The sequence below is a fragment of the Catharus ustulatus genome, chromosome W (genome assembly GCF_009819885.2).
Source record: "Catharus ustulatus isolate bCatUst1 chromosome W, bCatUst1.pri.v2, whole genome shotgun sequence".
Classification (NCBI taxonomy): domain Eukaryota; kingdom Metazoa; phylum Chordata; class Aves; order Passeriformes; family Turdidae; genus Catharus; species Catharus ustulatus.
This window is the reverse complement of record NC_046261.2, coordinates 10,159,480-10,180,367: the sequence shown is the minus strand read 5'-3', so window position 1 is coordinate 10,180,367 and position 20,888 is coordinate 10,159,480. Positions and strand designations below refer to the sequence as shown.

Sequence of the window (20,888 nt, the reverse complement as noted above, 5' to 3'; positions counted from 1 at the left end):
TTTTGTTTATTTCCATAGCTGAATTTTTTTCCTATTTTATCTTTAGGAAATGTACTGAAAGTCTCTCAAAGTTATAAATCACACATTATTTTCTACCTAAAGTTTAGAAGAAAAGGGCTTCTTCCACTCCTGCCTCTAGTTCTCTGCCCTTTGCACTGGTCTGACAACACAGGTGCTGTTCTTTTCAAGATGTTTGGGGGGGTTTGTCACAGCAAGAGGGTAGAGCGCAGGCTGCTGTTTGCCTGTGACTTTAATAATATTCTTTCCTTTCCTCCCAGCTCATGTTCTGACCAGAGCACAGTTAGGTAATTTTTCTGGTTTGTACCAGTACTACTTAAGGTTTTCCATTAATATTATGTGGGGGAAAAAATTATTGGAAAAATAGGTGAGAATATCTGCTTGTGTGTGAGTATACTATGAAATAAAACTTTTGATACAAGACCTTAGAATAAGCAAATTCTTTTGAAAGTGATGACATCATTGAAACTTTGAAAGAAAATACATTTAAAGCATTTTGTAAGGTTTATCTTTGATTAACACTTGACTTCTTTCAGTTTTTGTTCCATTCATAAATTTTCCATTTAAAATCAAATGTATACCTGGTATAACTAGTATTAAAATGGAAATTTACATGTGTATTTCAGCTCTATGTTTTTACTATACATAAAGCACTGCATTTCCTAACAAGCGGACTTGAAAACTTAGTTGATTGCGAAGCACACTTTCTTTTTCAGAATCGGTACTGACAGTAATTTTACTGTAATATATGAAAGTCCTAATCATAAATCAGTAAATTATTTTCTTGTATTATACTGCAAAGTGTTTTGTATTGTTCAAATTGAGTGTTCAATTTATATAGGCTGTTTTTGTATAGTTGTAGTGAATTAGATGTGTCATAGCTGTATATGTGTGGCCAGACCTTTCTAATTAGAGCTGGTAATTTCTCTATATAAAAATACCTTGACTTAAAGTAAGTGATTCTGTCTTTGCACTCAACTCCTTCACAAGCATTTCCATCAGTTCTAGGTATGGATTAAAGTACAACTTGCCAAAGTTGCCAGAGTCTAGATGCAATTCCTTTATAAACTTGGGGATTTTTCAATTCAAGGAAATTAAAAATGCAAACTTATTTGTCCACCTCCCTCCTTTTTTTTCTCCATTGAGAAGGTAAATTCATTAGCCTTGCAACCTAAAAAACACAGGAAGGGCATTTCCTATTAATTTCAATCTCTTATAAAAAAATTGGTCTCTAGAGAATATCTCAAAGTTCAAGTAACTGCATATTTTTAGCACAGTACTTGTCTTGCACAGTAGCTTAGAAAACTACAGCTCAAGCTGATGTTTGTATGGTTGAGCCTAAAGAAAAGAGAATGAAGTGACACTTATCAAATGCAAAAAGTTCAATTAAGTAGACAGTTGTGATCTTTGTAAAGTGTAAAAAAATGTAATTCAGGCTGGATTATTTCAATATCAGTGTAGGAGGAGGCGAGTTGTAAGTTAAGGAAGTTAGAGTAAATTCACGAATACAAGCCGCACTGAACATAAGCCGCATCACCGGGTGTTGGCAAACATTTTGTTTTTTGTCCATAAATAAGCCGCACCTGAGTATAAGCCGCTCTGTCGTTCGCAGCGAGGACCCGCGTGCAACAAAGTTACCAATTAGTAACAGAACCACAGCAGGGCGGGGTTTACTGGCTTGGCTTGGGCTGTGCAGGCTCGACCCGCTTGGGGCTGCTGACGGGGCCAGGTGGCCCAGCCCGACGCTGCCGCTCGGGGCCGGCCGCCGCCTCTGGGCTCGTTTGCCCTGGCCCGGCGCTGCCCCGTGGTGGCAGGCAGGGACGGAGTCCCCCCCGCTCCCACGGCGGCGGGCAGGGACGGAACACCCCGCCTCCTCCCCGAGCCGCGACCATGACGGCGCGGGGCCCCCACCGCCTCCCCGAGCCACGACCATGGCGTCGCGGGACCCCCGCCGCCTCCTCAAGCCGCGGCCATGGCGGCACAGGGTCCCCCCATCTCTCCCTCGGGTTGCGGCAGAGGAGGGAAGGAGAGAGCTCTCCCGCCTCTCTCCCTGCCCCCCGTGCTGCCTGCAGGGAGCCAGGCTCCACCCGCGGTGCAACAGAGTAACAATTTGTAACAATCGCGAAATACCGGCTTTTACTAGCAGGTGCTCGGCTCGGCACCCTGGCTGGCACTTCTGAAGTTGTAAATGTCAGAAAATTATTCACATATTAGCTGCTCCTGAGTATAAGCCGCATTTCCTGTGTGGGAGCAAAATTTTAGTCAAAATGGTGTGGCTTGTATTCGTGAAACTACTGTAGTTCTTCCAGTGTTGTGTTGCCTTCATAGTGAGTGATATAATTAAAGAGGCAGAGTCTGAAAATCATTGTCCTATATTATAATAATCTAGGATCTTTGAAATATTTATTATCAGAATAGTGAAAGTCAATTGAGAAATTTAAACATTACTGTTTACATTGTAATGTCTCAAAACTGATGGTAAGGCATTGTATCATACTTCATCACACTTTTCATCACACTTTTTTGTCTTGTCAGTTTCAGAATATGAGCTCTACTGAACTTTAAGATAATAGGTGAGGGTTATCTCTTAGGGATGTGACAGGAAATGGTGGCTTATGGATTGGTTTAGATTTTTAGTTTCCATTTGAGTAAACTATGTTTCCATTTTTTTTAACCAGAAATTTTCAATTTTTTATATGCATCTTGAATTTTGGAGAAGCAGTTTATAAAACTCAGAAAAGCCTTAGGTGGGTTTTTTTTGTCCTTTTTTTATACAGAAATGGACTTGAGCAATTCTCAAAATTGCCTATCTGCAATGTTTTTGTGACTGTACAATAGTAACTCATGTGCAACCACTGGCATTCAAATTCAATTTTAAAAAATCTTACATATTTTTTAAAAACATTTTAAAAATTGTCTTTTTAGAAATCTTACCTGTGTATTTATTTTCCTGTCAATCCTTTCAAATTCTGAATTAAAACATTAATTTTTTTATCTTCTGACATTCCCAGTGTTGTCCATAGTGGCTTAGAAGTCATTGTTCCAGGTAATGTAGTCCCCTGTTTCTCCTTTTCTCTCTTTCTTCATGTCTAATATTGCTGAAGGAAGGCTTTTTATTTTTCCTCTCCTGTTATTACAGAACTTTTACTGAATAAATGCACTACTGTACTAAAGAACTACTACCACTTTTAACCATTATTGTTCCCTTTCAGTATAATTTCCAGAAGACAGTTGCCTCTTCTTACAGACTGTCAGGAAGATGTCATTCAACAGTGGTTATCAGGCAGGAAATCTTATTTGAATCCATATACACAATTTCGCATGAGACTTCTTAAATATTTATACCAAGATACTTAATGTAAGATAGAACAGGTTACAAGAAACTATAGGGACTGAAAACATAAAATTATGTAGACCAAGAATTTTACTGTAAGTTGTTTCCATTGCTGAAGTTGTTTATTTAAGCCTACTTCCCTATAGGAAATGTTTAAAAATTAAAAAAGCAGATATGGGAAAATGATTTCAAAGTCCAAAATCTTACTGAAATTGTCTTCAAGACCAAGTTTAATTTGTTAATAGTTCCAACCCCTCCCCCAATAGAAGTAATCTACTGTAACAAACACACAAAAGTAAGATATCAGGATCAAGTATGGAGTCAAATTACATAAATTCTCATCTCAAGTAGTGGAGTCTAAGTTTTGGATCTCGTCAGGGAAATTTCATGTTGAACAACAAAGTAGTAATTTCACATGACATTTTTTTCTCCCTGGTTAAAGTAGGTATGAAGTCTAAACATTAGAACCATGTGAACAGCATAGGTAGGAGAAAAGGACCTCCCTCATATACCTTACCTGATATTTGAAGAGTATGAAGGATTGAATCCCAAGCATCAACATGCAAGTTGTGTGTGAGATGCATTGAGTCTCAGATGATGCACAATCTGCAGGATTTATGGCGTTCTTAAAAAAGAATTACAGTAATTTCACGATTACAAGCCGCACGGACTATAAGCCGCATCGCTGAGTGTTGGCAAACATTTCGTTCTTTGTCCATACACAAGCCGCACCCAATTATAAACCGCTCTGTCATTTGCAGTGAGGACCCACGTGCAACGAAGTTGCCAAATAGTAACAGAATCGCGGCATGGCAGGGTTTACTGGCTCGACTCAGGCCGTGAGGGCTCGGGGCTGCCGACGGGGCCCAGCTCAGCGCCACTGCTCGGCGGGGCCACTCAGGGCTGGCCACCACCGCCGCTGGACTCGCTCGCCCCAACCCGGTGCTGCGCCGCAGTGGCAGGGGGCACGGAGCCTGCCGGCACCCGCGGCGGTGGTGGGAGGCAGGGATGGAGCCCCCCCGCTCCCACGGCAACGGCGACAGGAGGGGACGGGAGCCCCCCCCCTCCCCTCGAACCATGGGACCAACAGGAGAGAGCCCCTGCCTCCCGCCCGGGCCGGGTGGCCAGCAGGAGGGAGCCCCCTATCTCTCCCCCGGGCTGCTCTGCCTGAAGGAGGGAGCTCCCCCGCCTTCCCCACCCCCCGCGCTGCCTGCAGGGAGCCTGGCTGGCTCCACCCGCGGTGCAACAGAGTAACCAATGCGTAACAATCGGGTAAAGCTGGGTTTTACTGGTAGGTTGCTCGACTCGGCACCTCGGTTTTCACTTCCGGGGTTGAAAATGTCAGAAAATTATTCACATATTAGCCGCTCCTGAGTGTAAGCCGCATTTCCGGTGTGGGAGCAAAATTTTAGTCAAAATGGTGCAGCTTGTATTCGTGAAATTACTGTAATATATTTTCGGGATGTTGAACTGAAATGCTTCTAAAGAATACCTTATTGGTCAGGAATACACATAATAAAAAACAAATGTGCCATCTTTGTAAAAAGTATTCTTCAGTGTCTCAAAGCTGAAGCAGAGTGCTTAAAAGCAGGTTGCAGGAAAAAGGGATTTATGCTAGTCATGTTAGTTAGTACTCCTAGTACTCTCAGATGTCTTCCTTCAGACACACAAAACTAAAGAAAAAATACCCAGTAAATAAAAGTTTTGCAGTCACTTAAATGCTTCTAATACTGTGAAGCTACTGATGCAATTTTTTTTCCAAAAGAAATAGACTACCTAAGAGCAAGCCAATATGGAAAAGAGTGCAGTAAGATTTCAAGTACTGTAATCAATTATCATCTCTGCAGATAAAGAAATTAAAAGTTGCTTTTTTTTGCTTCATGAATCTTGTTTGACATGAGGTAAATGCTGGCTCCCCAATACCTTTATATTTCCTCCCATGAGGATTTGATTTAAAGAGGGCTTCAATAAAACCATGAACATTTTTTTCTTCAGTGCTTCATAAAGAATCAACTTCCATAATCCAAAGCAGAACTCAGTCTCCCCCTAACTGCTTTTCTTTTTAACTTTCTTCCTCATTCAGTCATTTATTTCTCTCTTGCCTGGCTGGCCTCTCTACAATTTTATTTTACATTTGACCTTATAAAGTTTTTATCTGTTTACCTGTGACCATATTGTCCTCCTCTCTATTGTTTTCATTTTTCATTACATTTAAAGCAAATTTTTTTTAAATCATTACTTGCTTCCCTTTTTCATTTACTTTTTGGTTAGAGCTGGAATTTCTTGCATTTACCTGTATTGCTCCAATGATTTTATATGTTGCTTCCATGTCTTATATTCTTCTTTAGTATTTCATATTTTACCCCAACAGAAGTGACTTTTAGATTGTTTTTTTCCAAGTGTAGGAAAAATTATTATCTATTAGAGGTAAGATAGGTTAGCAGAATCACTCAAAGAACTGAAAATATATTTTGTTTGCGTTTTAAAACAGCTGCAAGCTCACAAAATTAATTAATCACTGAAGTTCATGCATGTGCTAACATTAAGATTTGAAATGAATAGGACCTAGATTATTTAATATATATGCCAGATATAGAATACTGTAGGCATAAATTTGAAAACTCGGTGTTAGCTACTCATATTTCAGTGCATTTCTTCATTCCTTCTTTTATATTTTAAGAGAAACACTTTATCTTTTTTAGAACCGAATATTTTACGTGATTAACTACCCTTTGCTAATGGGAAATGAGAAGTCAAATACAAAAGCATATATGTGGGGTGTGATGTCCATGTTTTATCTTTCCAATTCCACCATTTTACTCCTAGTAGAGAGAATGGGTGGTTTAAATGCTTGCTTACAGATTCTTGTAGATTTTGTGATGGGTCCTGCAAATGTCAAAGGATGATAATTATACAAGATGTTTCTAGCTCTTTTTTGGTCATTGTTGTTTCTTTTTTATAAGTATTCTTTCTCTTACTTTAGCTATGTTTGTCACAGTTATTTTTCTTATTGAGTGTCTGAAAAGAAATATTAATATGACCATTCATTCTGGCAATAAAAATTTGAAATATTCCCATGGCAACTTTTCCATGTAATAGAGGTCCAGAATTTATTTTAAGGTAATGAGTAAGATGTCAGAGTCTTGAAATGATTGATTTTTTCCTTTACTAGCAGTAGTTTAAGAGTTATATGGGTATTTATATGACATATAATTTTTTTCATAGAGCAAAATATTTGTTAACTTCCTAATTAGTTCATTCATTTGTACAAATTGTGTTTACATAATCCAACATTCAATTCCGAAATAATTTCAGATTGAAATATTTTCTTAAAACTCTCTGAAACTCTGGAAAATATTTTCTACCCCCAGTAAACATTTTTTGGGAAAGTAACTTATTCAGTTATGTTACATTTATGTTATGTGAAAATACTAAAAGCTTTTCAGTCTCATGTCTTCATTGTCCATTTTACTAACTCACAAGATTTGCTTGAAATAAGATTTACTGCCATGAATTAAGAAACTGTCAGCTAAAATGGGCCATTTTTTTCCTGAAGATTTTATTGGTCTCGCTTTTTTAGTTTGCACTTCCTATGTGGTAAAAATTGTAACGTCTGAAATGCAAGAAAGCTTTCTCTTATACAATTCAGGTTTGGTTTAAAAAATTGGCTAAATGTTAGGAAAATTAGTTGTGAGGTTTTTTTAAATATTAGAAATTAACCAACTTTTTTTAAATCAAGTGTTTGGTTTTTTTTAAATATTGGTGGCAGTACTAGTAGTTTTGTTTTTATAGTGGGACGCATTGCCTGATAGAGGTATTCCCATAATTACAGTAATTTCATGAGTATAATGCGCACCGGAGTATAAGGCACACTTCCGGTTGTCAACAAATTTCTGAACTTCGTCCATATCTAAGGCACACCGGAGTAAAAGGCACCCTTTTTTTTTCTTTTTTTGCAGCAAGGATCCGCGCGCAACAAAGTAACCAATTAGTAACAATAGCACCAGCCATGCTGTCTTGGGTTACAATACAGGATGTGATCAAAGTATCTATTTTATCACCGTCTGTTGTGACCAGGTGAGGCAGTGATCCTTATCTCTGTGGGAGATATTCTGCTAATGGACCATCCATTAAAACCAGTAGGGCATTGTTCTTTATCTTTGTACCCCCCATCCTTCCTCCAGGGAGTTGTCTTCTGCTAATGGCCTATTGAGTCCCACTGTGTGACTGATAAAATTACTTTATCCCATTAGGAGTTTCTCCAGCCAGAGGGGAGATCCCAGCCTAGATAAAAACTGAAATTCTGGGACACCAAGTTGCCCTCTTTTCCCTGGACTCCAGAGGAAAACCGGACTTTTTTTCCATATCATCACTGGACCTTCGGAGGGAGGCTGCACCCTTCTACAAGACCACTGCTTCAACTGAACCCCATCTGTCACTGCAGGAGGACTGTAGCCACCATTTAATGGGACTGCTACCAACACCCTGTCTGATGGCTGTCACCCTGACGGGGGGTCAGGTTGTGCTCTGACTTTGTGTCTTAGTTTGGAGGACAGGTGTCTGCTAAGAAAGGCAGGAGCCTCTCTTTGAAATGGAGAATGTAAACCTCCTCTCTCCAAATTATTATAATTTTGAAATCAAGGGGCTCTCAGGCAAAGAGATGGAATTAGGAATAACAGTTCTTTACTAGGGAAATTAAAATAGAAATACAGTACTACAAAGAAGCAAACTCCAAACCCTGACAAAGTCAGAATACAACCTGACACCCTGTCAGGCAGGATGTTGGTAGCAGTTCGATTAAATAGTGGCTACAGTCTTCTTGCAGTGACAGATGTGGTTTAGTTGAAGCAGTGGTCTTGTAGAAGGTGCACTTTCCTTCCAGAGGTCTAGTAGTGATGTGGAGAAATATCATTTTTTTCTAGAGTCCAGTAGACGAAGGGCTACTCGGTGTCCTAGAATTTCAGTTTTTATCTAGGTAAGAAAGACTTGGCTTTTCCCCCTGGCTTGAGCAACTCTCAATGGGATAAAGTAATTTTATCAGTCACACAGTGAGAATCAATAGTCCATTAGCAGAGGATAACTCCCTGGAGGAAGGATGGGGGGTGCAAAGATAAAGAACAATGCCCTACTGGTTTTACTGGATGGCCCATTAGCAGAGTATCTCCCACAGAGATAAAGATCACTGCCCCACCTAGTCGCAACAGATAGTGATAGAAGAGATACTTTGATCACATCCTGTATTGTAACCCAAGACACTTTGTTAGTGTTTGGGTTTTGTTTCTTTGTAGTATTGTATTTCTATTCTAATTTTCCTAGTAAAGAACTGTTATTCCTAATTCCCATACCTTTGCCTGAGAACCCCTTAATTTCAAAATTATAATAATTTGGAGGGAGGGGGTTTACATTCTGCATTTCAAAGAGAGGCTCCTGCCTTTCTTAGCAGACACCTGTCCTCCAAACCAGGGCACGTGCTGAGCCCTATTGAGCCCCGGGGCCCTGCGCAAGCCGCTTTCCCACCCCCCCACCTCCTGCCGAGCCCCACGGCTTCGCGTGGTTCGGCTTGCAGCTCGCACTTCCAGTTTGAAATATTTCCAAACTTTGTCCATATATAAGGCGCTCCAGAATATAAGGCGCACTTCCAGGTTCTGACCAAAATTTTAGTCAAAAGTGTGCGCCTTATACACGTGAAATTAATGTACTTTGATTGTTGAATATTTTCTTGCATTTTTTTCTCCCTGCTTAAAGTAGGCATAAAATCTAAACATTAGAGTTTATTACATATTCACACTATGCAATTCTGATCACACGCCTACCTGATTTCAGAATATGGACCTATGTACCTCCATTCTTACAACAAAGTGAATATAAAATCTAACTTTAGGTGACCACCTAAAGGTGAGGCATGAGACAAAGGTCCGGTGTTTTATTTTTGGAACAGGAGGTGGGCAAAGAAAAATCTTAGGTATGACATTATTGGTGTTAATTTTGTTTTGACAATATGCTTTTCCAGGGTCAAAGGACAAAGCGTCTGTTGCATGCCTCAGTTTTGGAAAAGAAGTATATACATTTTGACTGGTTTCTGTAGATTATTTATTATTATGATGGACCTGAGATATTGGATAAGAAGAAAATGATTTGTTATGAGCAAGTGGCATCTGGGAACAGTCTTCAGTTTGACAGAACAGAGCTTAGTATTGGGTTGAAAGGGTACAGTAGTTTCACGAATACAAGCCGCACGGATTATAAGCCGCACTTCCGGTGCCTCGACAATGTTGCTGTCTTTGTCAATAGATAAGCCGCACCCCGAATATTAGCCGCACTTTCGTTCGTCGCGAGAATCCGTGCGCAGCTTTCACAAATTGGCCAATTAGTAACAGGATCGCGGCATAGCGGGCTTTACTGGCTCGGGGCGGGGCCAGGAAGGCTCGACCCGCTCATGGTTGCCGACGAGGCCGGGTAGCCCAGCTCAGCGCCGCAGCTCGGCGGGGCTGGCAGGGTGGTGCTGCCGCCGCCGCCGGGCTCACTGGCCCCCCTCTCCCGTCAGCACCGCCCCGCTGCCGCGTTCCCTAGCCCTGCCGGCGGGCTGCCGCCGCCCGGCTCGCCGGCCACGCCGCGCCGTGTTCCCTAGCCCTGCCGGCGGGCTGCCGCCGCCGCCGCCCGGCTCGCCGGCCGCCCCCTCCCGTCTGCACCGCCACCGCGTTTCCTCGCCCTGGCCGGCACTGCAGGCCCCCGCACCGCCGGGCTCCCCCACGCTGCTGGCCCCGATTCTGCTGGGCTTCCCCCGCTGCCAGGCAGCCCCACCCGCCGGCCTTCCTGCTTCTGCCATGCTCCCCTGCACTGCTAGCCCCAGTTCTCCCAGGCTCCCCCGCCCTACTGACCCGGCTCTGCCGCCCCCCTGCCCCGCCCTGCTGGCTCAGGCTCTGCCGCCCGCCCCCCACACTACTGGCCCCGCCTCTGCCAGGCTTTCCCACCTCTGCCGGGGCCGGCCGGGCTCCAGCTTGGCTTGGGGCTGCCGCGGGCTCTCACTTCCGTGTTGGCAGCTTTTAGAATTTTGTTAATGTATTAGCCGCCCCGGAATATTGGCCGCACTTCCGGGTTTCCACCAAAATTTTGGTCAAATTGGTGCGGCTTGTATTCGTGAAATTACTGTAATTGAGTTGCTTTGAATCCCTTCTTTTACTTCTCTAATTCTCATGTGCATTAGAGTTCATGAAATATATGCCTTGCCTGGGGTAAGTAACACTGTGAAAAAACTTATGATTAAAGTATTTTCATGCTAATTAAGTTTGTTTCAGGTTGATGACTTTGCATTTTTATTCATGTGACCAATAGGGCAGAGTTGAAATTTGACTTGTTCTGTTTTAGTTAACCTTGTTAACTAATTTGTATACAGTGTAGCTATAGATTGCATGTACATGTTTTGCAGATTTGGAGTTTTTCTTGAATATTTTAAAAATGTAACTTATGTGACAAGTAGTTTGTTTGAAGATGTTCCTCTATTTTTAGATTTTATTTTCTTTAATAAGCTATGACCCTTGTTTTGAGAACATATGCTCTCAGTATGTATTGTTGTTGTACAAGCAGATAAATGAGCACTCTTGGGGGTGTGCATACTTTCTTTGCATCTTGCCTTCAGTCCTTATCCAGCTATTTTTTTTGGACCAGAGGACCAAGTTCTGTCAACTGTACAGATTATGCAAAAAAGCAACTGTCACTCGAGCATAAAAAAGGCCTTGGGCACACTTGTTTCCGTTCTGGACTCTGGTGCAGACATATACTGGGTGGAGACAGAATGGAAACATGCACTGGAGTAAAGAGGTATTAACATTGTAGTTGCATAACCCCGGTGAATCCCATAGCAGTCTTTGGGGTGCCAATTGCACCCCTTCATGACTATTTTTATGTTTTTATTTCTGCTGATCCAAAAAAAGAAAAACACAGAGATCAAAACTGTTGACATTGGATTTTGTTTGATCATATTTTTCTATATCTATTTGTAATCTACAGAGGGTGTGCTGTGTATGTTGTAGAAAAGAGGCACCACCTTGACTTTGCAAAGTCTGACAGCAAATGTTTTTTTCTAACTGTACCATTTATAGGACCACACTATGTTGCTTTACATTTGTTAAGAGGTTTAGAACAAAATGGAAATTAATTTTTTGTGTGCTCATTTCTATTAATGTTTGTTCAATTATTTTTGCAGTAGTCCAGTAGTTTATTCTTCTATTGGGTTTGCATGGCAAGGTTTTGCTAGGAGGGAGGTACAGGTGTGGCTTTTGTGAGAAGCTGCCAGAAGCTTCCCCTGTGTTTGATAGAGCCAATGCCAGCTAGCTTCAACAGAGACCCATTGATGGCCAAGGCTGAGCCCATCAGTGATGGTGATATCACCTCTGGGATAACATATTTAAGCAGGGAAAAAAACCTGTACAACAGCAACTGTAGCCAGAGAGAGGAGTGAGAATATGTGAGAGAAACAACTCTGCAGACCCCAAGGTCAGTGGAGAAGGAGGGGCAGGAGGCGCTTCAGGTGCCAGAGCTGAGATTCCCCTGCAGCCCATGGTACAAGACCATGGTGAAGCAGCTGTGCCCCTGCAGCCCAGGGAGGTCAATGGGGGAGCAAAGATCCACCTGCAGCCCATGGAGGAGACGCACACTGGAGCAGGTGGATGCTTGAAGAAGTCTGTAAGCCTGTGGGAAGCCTGCGCTGGAGCAGAGTCCTTGCAGGACCTTTGGAGAGAGGAGCCCACGCTGGACCATATTTGCTGGAAGGACTTGTGACCCTTGTGGAGGAATCATGATGGAGCAGTCTGTTTCTGAAGGACTGCACCTCGTGGAAGGGACCCACACTGAAGCAGGTGGATGCCTTAAGGAGGCTGTGACCCTGTGGGAAGTCTGTGCTCGAGCATGGTCCTTGGCAGCACCTCTGGACCTGTGGAGAGAACCCCACGCTGGAGCAGGTTTGTTGGCAAGACTTGTGAAACTACAGGGTAGTCACATTGGGAGCAGCCTGTTTCTGAAGGACTTCACTCTGTGGAAGGGACCCACACTGGAACAGGAGAAGAGTGTGAGGAGTCCTGCCCCTGAGGAGGAAAGAGCAGCAGTAACAATGTGTGACAAACTGACCACAACCTCCATTTCTTGTCCCCCTACACTACTGGGGGAGAAAATAGAGAAAATTGTTAGCAACATTAAACTCAGGAAGGAGGGAGAGGTGGAGGGGAGGTGTTTTTAAGGTTTGGTTTTATTTCTCATTATCCTGCTCTTATTTGATTGGTAATAAACTAATTTCCCTAAGTTGAGTCTGTTTTTCCCATGACAGTATTTGGTGAGTGATCTCTCCCTGCCCTTATCTCAACCCAGGAGCTTTTCATTATATTTTCTCCTCTGTTCAGTTGAAGAGGGGAGTGGTAGAGGGGCTTTGGGCACCTGGCATTCAGCCAAGGTCAACCCACCACAATTCTTTACTGTTGGTTCTGCTCACCTAGGTGCTTGACATTGGAGAAATATAGTAGCAACAATAAGTCAAAGATCTTTCAAGGATCATTTACAACACAAATCTGCTGAGTACAAAATATGAATAGCTTTAACACCTGCAGGGTGCATTCAGACTACACTAGAACTTATAGTTGTACAGAAACAGGCTTCCTGTCTCATCTAAGTATTTTAACAGGTGTTCTGACATAACAGAACTTTTCTGCAGTGTATTTCAGTATTTCTTTTGAACTGGGTATATATGCAAAGGTAATATGTTATCAATCTTCTTTTTTAAAAACTGAAAAGATGTGAATAATTTGCATTGGAAGGGTTTTCCTTACTGTTGTTATTTTTATTAAGTTAGAATCATGATGATATTCCATTAATAAAACCCCAGCACCCTCCCTTTCTGTCTAAGCCATAATGTCATATGTTGCTATATCATTTGGTGATAAAGGTTAAAAGGCCAGAATAATTTCATTGTACTCATCTCTGAAAGCTAAACTTAAAGGCACATATCACAGTCAAATAGGAAGAATCTTGTATAATTTTAAGTTCTTGAAGGGTGGGATTTTTTACTTAACTCACAACATGTAATCTGATAAAATAACGTGTTTTCTGGCATTAAATATTTGTATTTTTAAGAAACCTTTTTTATACTTTTAAATGTTTTCTTTGATGTTCCTATGCATTTTTTAAAGCTGGCTTCATTCAAACTCTGGATTGAAAAGGGACTTTTGAAAGCTGAAATCTTTTGCGGTAAGGCTTTTAAATATTTTTCCCCATGAAACTAGTACTTTCTGGTTTTAATTTGGTTTTTTTTTTCTGCCTTTCCTCTACTTTCTCTGTCAACTTGAAACTTTAAAACTCCCTTGCCTTTTAAAATTCAAAACATTCAAGGATTGAAAATAAAACTTTTCAAAAAAGCACAAAATATACTGGATATTTGTGGGTTGACCCTGACTAGATGCCAGGTGTCCACCCAAGCTACTCTATCACTCTCTTTCCTCAACTGAACAAGGGGGAGAAAATATAACAAAATGTTCATGCCATGGGTAACCCAAAATGTTACTGTATTCCATATCCATCTGTGCCCAAAAATTCTTACTGTCTCTTTAAGGACCAACAGTGCATCCAGAAACAGAGTCACAAGGTTGTAGGATGGCTGAGCAGGTGCTTTTAAAGTCTGCTCTTTCCCAGGCAGCTCAGTCTCCTTTTTTTGACTTGTGATTTTTGCCTTAGGCAGAGCTCTCTTGGTTGTTAGGTTTGGCTCTTGGTTTCTTGCTATAGAGATGAGTGGGCAAACACTTTTCCTTTTTTTGCCCTCTTTTTGGTTTTTTTTTATCAACTTGGAGAGACTGCCTTGGGGCAAATTCCACAGATGCCCAACTGTTGCCACAGCGCTGAGCAGTGTGGCCCCCACTCCAGCAAGCCAGTCTAGCTCACCATTGGTGCCCAGCCAGGGGGAGAAGACCATGAGCTGCCCCAGCCCAGCCACCTTACTTTGCCTGCTCCTGTCATCTGCTGAAAGGAAGGTGAAGTCCCTCTGTGAGTTTCTAGCCCTTGATCCAGAAAATACGAGTTGGAGCTCCAGAAGTCAGGAAGATAAGCAGAGCAGAGGGAGGCATGGAGGGAAGACTGACACGGTCTTTCCCTTTGCCCTTCGAACCACGTGCTTGACTGCGGAGCGCCGTCTTGGGGGGATGTGCCCAGCATTTTGGGTCTCTCTGTTCTTGAGGGGAATCTGTGAGATTCAGCAATGTTTTATCTAGCAGTTATTTACTGGTTTGGTTGTTTTGGGGATTTTGCATGTTGCTGTTTCATTTGTTACTAAACTGTTACTGTTTCACTTATATCTACTTGTATTCATTCTTCATTGGTGAAAAGGGATTTGAGTCGTTAAAAACTGATATGATCACGGACAAAGACCCTCTAAATAATTAAAGTTAGAACGTGGTATGTTTATTCACTGGTGGGCGGCATGGGAGTCGTCTCCAAAAGGCGTGACTGCCCTGAACAAGGTTCTTTGCCATTTATTTCCCAAGATCTTACATACAATACATATGCATAACCCCAACACCTCCCATCCCCATTCGATATTAAAATGAGGCTATCAGTCCTTCACGCATGAGCAATTCTTCTCTTGAATTGGGTTGGTGGTGTCAAAATGGGTCAGTGGTCTCAAAGGATGAAGTCAGGAGAGTCTTCATCAGGTCTCAGTGACCCTCTGGCATGATCCAAGGCCCCATGCTTCGTGATGCAGTCCAGGTGGTGGCCATTGTTCTTACTGGTTTTGGTCTGTTCTTATAACGGTTCACTTACTCTACGTTCTATACACAAGCTCATAACAGCAGACAATATAACAATTAACTCTAGCTTAAACATCTAGTAATCATTAACCTACCATTTACCTACCTAACTTACATCTTGGTCACGGAAATTGCTTCTACCCTTAGCAAAAATCTTAACTCTTTAAAATAATGATTCAGTTTGAACCTATAAAAGGAGGCAACTCATTCCAGAGTGTTGTCCTTTAATTTGTCTCAAACCAAGACAAATTTGGCACCTAATTTAAGGGGCATGAGAGAGAAAGTGAAAAAATTAGTTTTGTGGGGAATAATTTTATATTGGATACAGAACTCACTGGTCAACATGCTGCCCCATTTAATCATGGATCTCTGGCACCTAGGCTTATATACATCTCCATATATATGGTACAATTTGCCCGGGATATGGTTCTTTTTCAGATCGGGGATACAAACCAAGATTGGTTTGTTGATACACTCTGTGATATCAGTTTATGTTAAGATAACATCAGAGGCAGTGAGATGTGTGCTGTTTTGTTTGTCCTGGTCTCAAGTGCAACTTCTAGGGGTTTCGTAATAATCACCCCCAGCCTGTTGGGAGAAAAGTAGGGGATAATTTTTCCCAGACTTTTACATCCTTCTTCTCCTTCAGCTCTGACACATCACCTTTTGAGAATGTTCATTTCCATTTGGATGTTAAAGACACCATGATTTTGTTGTTAATTCTGTTAACTCTCCTCTATATGACTATAACACATTTAGAATCAGGGCTGAGATTTCCAGGGTGGTTGCTCAGAGATCTGCCCCAGTTGTGGAAAATCCAGAGTGGCATGGTATGTGGGAGGATATAGACCAGGTTCTGAAGAAAAAGTCTGCTCCAATAGTTTGGAATTTTACCCCTGAACAAATTCAGAACCCAGCTGAGGTAGAGAAATATCTGACAGAAAATTGCAATGACAGCTTCAAAGAGGGGTAGCTCATTGCACTGTGCTGGGTTTTGGCTAATGCTTATCGCACACTGCTCAATACCATATAGCAGCACCTACAGCCAGAGGGTAAGGAGAACAAATCGGAGGACACCATGGTCACTCAGGCTGCAGTTAAACCAGAAGGGCAGCCTAAGCCAATAGCAGCTGCCCCCATCCAGAAAAGGAACTATAAGACCAAATCCATTCACCCAATCGATGATGACGGGGAGGCAGGACTGTCACAGGAAGCCGAGGAATCAGAACCAGAAATAGTCACCGAATCTTCATCCTTAGAAAGTCTCTGCAGTCTCAGGAAAGACCTCACCCAACGACCCCACAAATCTATATCAACCTTGTTGATCTGAGTCTGGGACACTGCAGGTGATGGTTCAGTTTTGGATGGTATTAAAGCAAGGCACTTGGGATTTCTGCTGTGTCATGAGTATTGACCAGGGGATTGTGAGGAGGTCTGAACCCCTCAGCCTCTGGGCACAGCTCTTGGCCACTGTGAAGGAGAGATACCTTTGCCCAGAAGATCTCCAGCTTCAGCAAGGCCCTCAGAAGACCACAGAGCAATGAATCCAATGCTTCCGAGAATGGGCTGTGCTAGAAATCCTTTTCTCAAATGATGACAAAACCACTAAGAGTCCAGCCCTGGTAAAATGTACAACACTGATGTGGCTCAAAGTTGCATGATACAGGCATACTCCCATTTCCTAGTGTTGCTGCAGTGGAATGAGGAAAACAAGACAGTGGGTACTATGACTTCCTCTTCTTAGACGTTCAGGCACAGGGAAGGGCTTCCTCCACCCATTGTAGATGATTTAAAGAAGGCTTTAGGGAGCAGATGACCTAGAGTGGGCAAACAGGGGTGTGGCACGTCTTTGAAGGCTTTGCACAGCAGTTTGCACAGGCAGGGCAAGCAGGCAGAGTTGCAGCCATCCTCCTGGTAGTGGGGTTTTATTTCATGTTGGGGTTTTGTTTGGTTGGTTTTGGTTTTTTTTTTCCTCATCAATGGTCTCCAAACAATCAAAATCTATAGCTAGTAAAAGCATACCAACCCAAACAAAACCCCTCAAGAAGGACACATCTGTCAAGACTCCTTCATGCAAGGAGTGTTTGAGCCTGTCAGTAGTACCAGGGGATGGTGCAAAAGCTGCCTGCATGCAGTGCAAACAGGTGAATGATCTTCTCTGTCTGGTGGTGGAGCTTAAGGAGGAAGTAGAAAGACTAAGGAGTATTAGGGAAGGTGAAAGGGAAATAGACTGGTGGAGTTTCACCCTTCCATCCCTGAGAGAAGCTCACCAGGAATCAGAGGACTCCCATGCCAATTACCATCAGGAAGAAGGAGGAGACATAGAAGATGGAGTGGAAATGGGTCCCTACTTGGGGAGTTAATAAAAATACCTTCTAACCCCCATCACCTACCCAGGTGCCACTGCAGAATAGGTATGAGGCCCTGGATGAGGAGGGTCAGCCAGATGACATCAAAGAAAATTATCTGCCTGGAGAACCTCCCAATTGCACTTTGTCTGTCAGATGGATCACTATCTCTAGTATTAAAAAGAAAAGAAGGGTAGTAGGTGACTCCCTTCTGAAGGGAACAGAGGGTCCCCGTATGTCGATGACACCCATCCCACAGGGAAGTCTGCTGCCTCCCTGGGGCCCAGGTACAGGATATCACTGGGACACTCCCTTAGCTGATTCAGCCCTCAGATTATTACCCACTGCTGATACTCCAGGTTGGAAGTTATGAGACTGAAAAGAAGAACATCAGGACAATTAAAAGGGACTTCAAGGCTTTGGGTTGATTGGTTGATGGGGCAGAAGCCAGGTGGTGTTCTGCTCAGTCCCTTTGACAGCAGGGACAAATGATGAAAGAAACAGGAGAACCCACATTATCAAAAAATGGCTTAAGGGTTGGTGCCATCAGAAGAATTTTGGGTTCTTTGATCATGGGGCAACTTTTAGGGCACCTGGCCTGCTAGAGCCAGATGGGCTCCATCTGTCTAACGAGGACAAAAGGATTCTAGCTCATGAATTGGCAGGACTCATTGAGAGGGCTATAAACTAGGTTCAAAGGAGGAAGGCGATGAAAGCAGGGTCTCCAGAAACAAGCCCCACAGGTGGTAAGCCAGAGTCGGGGTGAAATCAGCAGCCAAGTTGAAGTGCACGTACACAAATGCACGCATCATGGGTAACAAAGAAGAGGAGCTGGAAACCATGGTACAGCAAGAAAGTTATGATGTAGTCACCATCATGGAAACATGGTGGGATGACTCACCTAACTGGAGCACTGCGATGGATGGCTACAAGCCCTTCAGAAGAGACAGGCAAGGGAGAAGAGGTGAAGGAGGGGGTCTGTATATTAGAGAGGCTCTCGGCACCGTGGAAATTGAAATTAATGATTAAAAGGTCGAGTTCCTATGGGTAAGAATTAGGGGGAAGGCCAACAAGGCTGGTATCCTGGTGGGAGTCTGTTGTAGACAACCCAACCAGAAAGAAGAGGTGGATAACATATTCTAAAAGCAGCTGGAGCATGTTTCAGGATCACCAACCCTTGTTCTTGTAGGTGACTTTAACCTACCAGACATCTGCTGGGAAGTCAACACAGCACAGAAGAGGTGGTCTAGGAGGTTCTTAGAGTGTGTGGAGGACAACTTCTTGTCACAACTGGTGAATAAACCTACCAGGGGAGGGACTACGCTAGACCTACTGTTTGGAAACAGAGAAGGGTTGGTGGGAGATGCGGTGGTTGGAGGACATCTGGGGCACAGTGACCATGAAATTAAAGAATTTTCAATATTTAATGAAAAAAGGAGGAGCATCAATGAAACTTCTACACTGGACTTCTGGAGGACAGACTTTGGCCTATACAAGAGGCTTATTTGGAGAGTATCTTGGGAAACAGCCCTTAAAAACAAAGGACTCCAGGAAAGGTGGGTATGCTTCAAAAGAGAAATTTTGAGGGCATATGGACAGACTGTCCCTATGTGCCGAAAGATTAGCTGATGAGGAAAATGTCCAGCCTGGATGGGCAAGGAGCTTTTGAAGGAACTAAGGAAAAAAAAAAGAGGGTGTATCACCTATAGAATGAGGGTCAGGTACCTCAGGAAATGCTTAAGGGAGTTGGTAGGTCATGTAGGAAAAAATTAGAGAGGCAAAAGCCCAGTGAGAGCTCAATCTGGCCACTTCTGTGAAGGATAATAACAAATATTTTTATAAACACATTGGCAAAAAGAAGGGCAAGGACAACCTCCATTCTCTGTTGTATGCAGGAGGGAACTTAGTAACTGCAGATGAGAAAAAAGCAGAGGTACTTAACATCTTTACCTCAATTTTCAAATGAAAGACAGGTTGTCCTCAGGAAAACTGTCTTCCTGGGCTGGTACATGGTGCCAGGGAGCAGAATGGTCTTCCTGTTATTCAGGAGGAGGCAGTCAGACAACTGCTGAGCCAGTTAGATGCTCACAAATCCATGGGACCAGATAGGATCCATCCAAGGGTGATTAAGGAGCTGTCAGATGAGCTTCTGAAACCGCTTTCCATCATTTATCACCAGTCCTGGCTAACCAGGGAAGTTTCCAGATTACTGGAAGCTGGCCAATGTGATGCCCATCCACAAGAAGGGATGGAAGGTGGATCAGGGAAACTACAGGCCTTTCAACCTGATCGCATTGCCTGGCAAGATTATGGACCAGATCATCTTGAGTGCCATCACATGGCACCTACAGGATGGTCAAGGTATCAGACCCAGCCAGCATGGGTTTAGGAGGGGCAGGCCATGCCTGACCAATCTGGTTTCCTTTTATGACTAGGTGACCCGCCTGGTGGATGCAGGGAAGGCTATGGATGTTGTCTACCTGGACTTCAGCAAGGCCTTTCACATCATCTCCCACAGCATAGTCCTGGAAAAGCTGACAGCTCATGGCTTGGACAGGATCACTCTTTCCTGGATTAAGAACTGGCTGGATGACTGGGCCCAGAGAGTAGTGGTGGACAGTGCTGCATCCAGTTGACAGACAGTCACTAGTGGTGACACATGGGATCAGTATTGTGCCCTGTCCTGTTTACTATCTTTATGGATGATCTGAATTAAGGGAATTGAATATACCATCAGCAAATTTGCAGATGACACCAAGCTGGGAGCATGTGTTGATCTGCTGGGTGGTAGGAGGGCTCTGCAGAGAGACCTGGACAGGCTGGATGGATGGGCCGAATCCAACAATATGAGGTTTAACAAGTCCAAGTGCCAAGTCCTGCACTTTGGCTACAACAACCCCCTGCAGCACTACAGTCTGGGCACAGGGTAGCTGGACAGTGACCAGGCAGAAATGGACCTGGGGTACTGATTGACAGCCAACTGAACATGAGCCAGCAGTGTACCCTGGTGACCAAGAAGGCCAATGGCACCTGGCCTGTATCAGGAATAGTGTGGGCAGCAGGACCAGGGAGGTCATTCTTCCCCTGTACTCAGCAATGGTCAGGCCGCACCTTGAGTACTGTGTCCAGTTCTGGGCCCCTCAGTTTAGGAAGGATGTTGAGATGCTCGAATGTGTCCAGAGGAGGGCAACAAGGCTGGTGAAGGCCCTGGAAAACAAGCCCTATGAAGAACAGCTGGGGCAGCTGGGGTTGTTTAACCTTGGAAAAAAAGGAGGCTTAGGGGTGACCTTATCAGTTCCTAAAACTACCTGAAAGGGTGTTGTAGTCAAGTGGGGATTGGTCTCTTCTCCCAGGCAACTACTGACAGAATGAGAGGGCACAGTCTTAAGCTGCACCAGATGAAGT

General features: G+C 43.3%; 1 protein-coding gene across 1 annotated transcript in view; it reads left to right on the top strand.

The window, feature by feature from the left end:
- The window catches only part of LOC117005075 (guanine nucleotide-binding protein G(q) subunit alpha), a 258,664-nt gene that overhangs the window by 143,738 nt on the left and 94,038 nt on the right, over nucleotides 1-20,888 (top strand). The gene's annotated exons all lie outside the window — the stretch shown is intronic.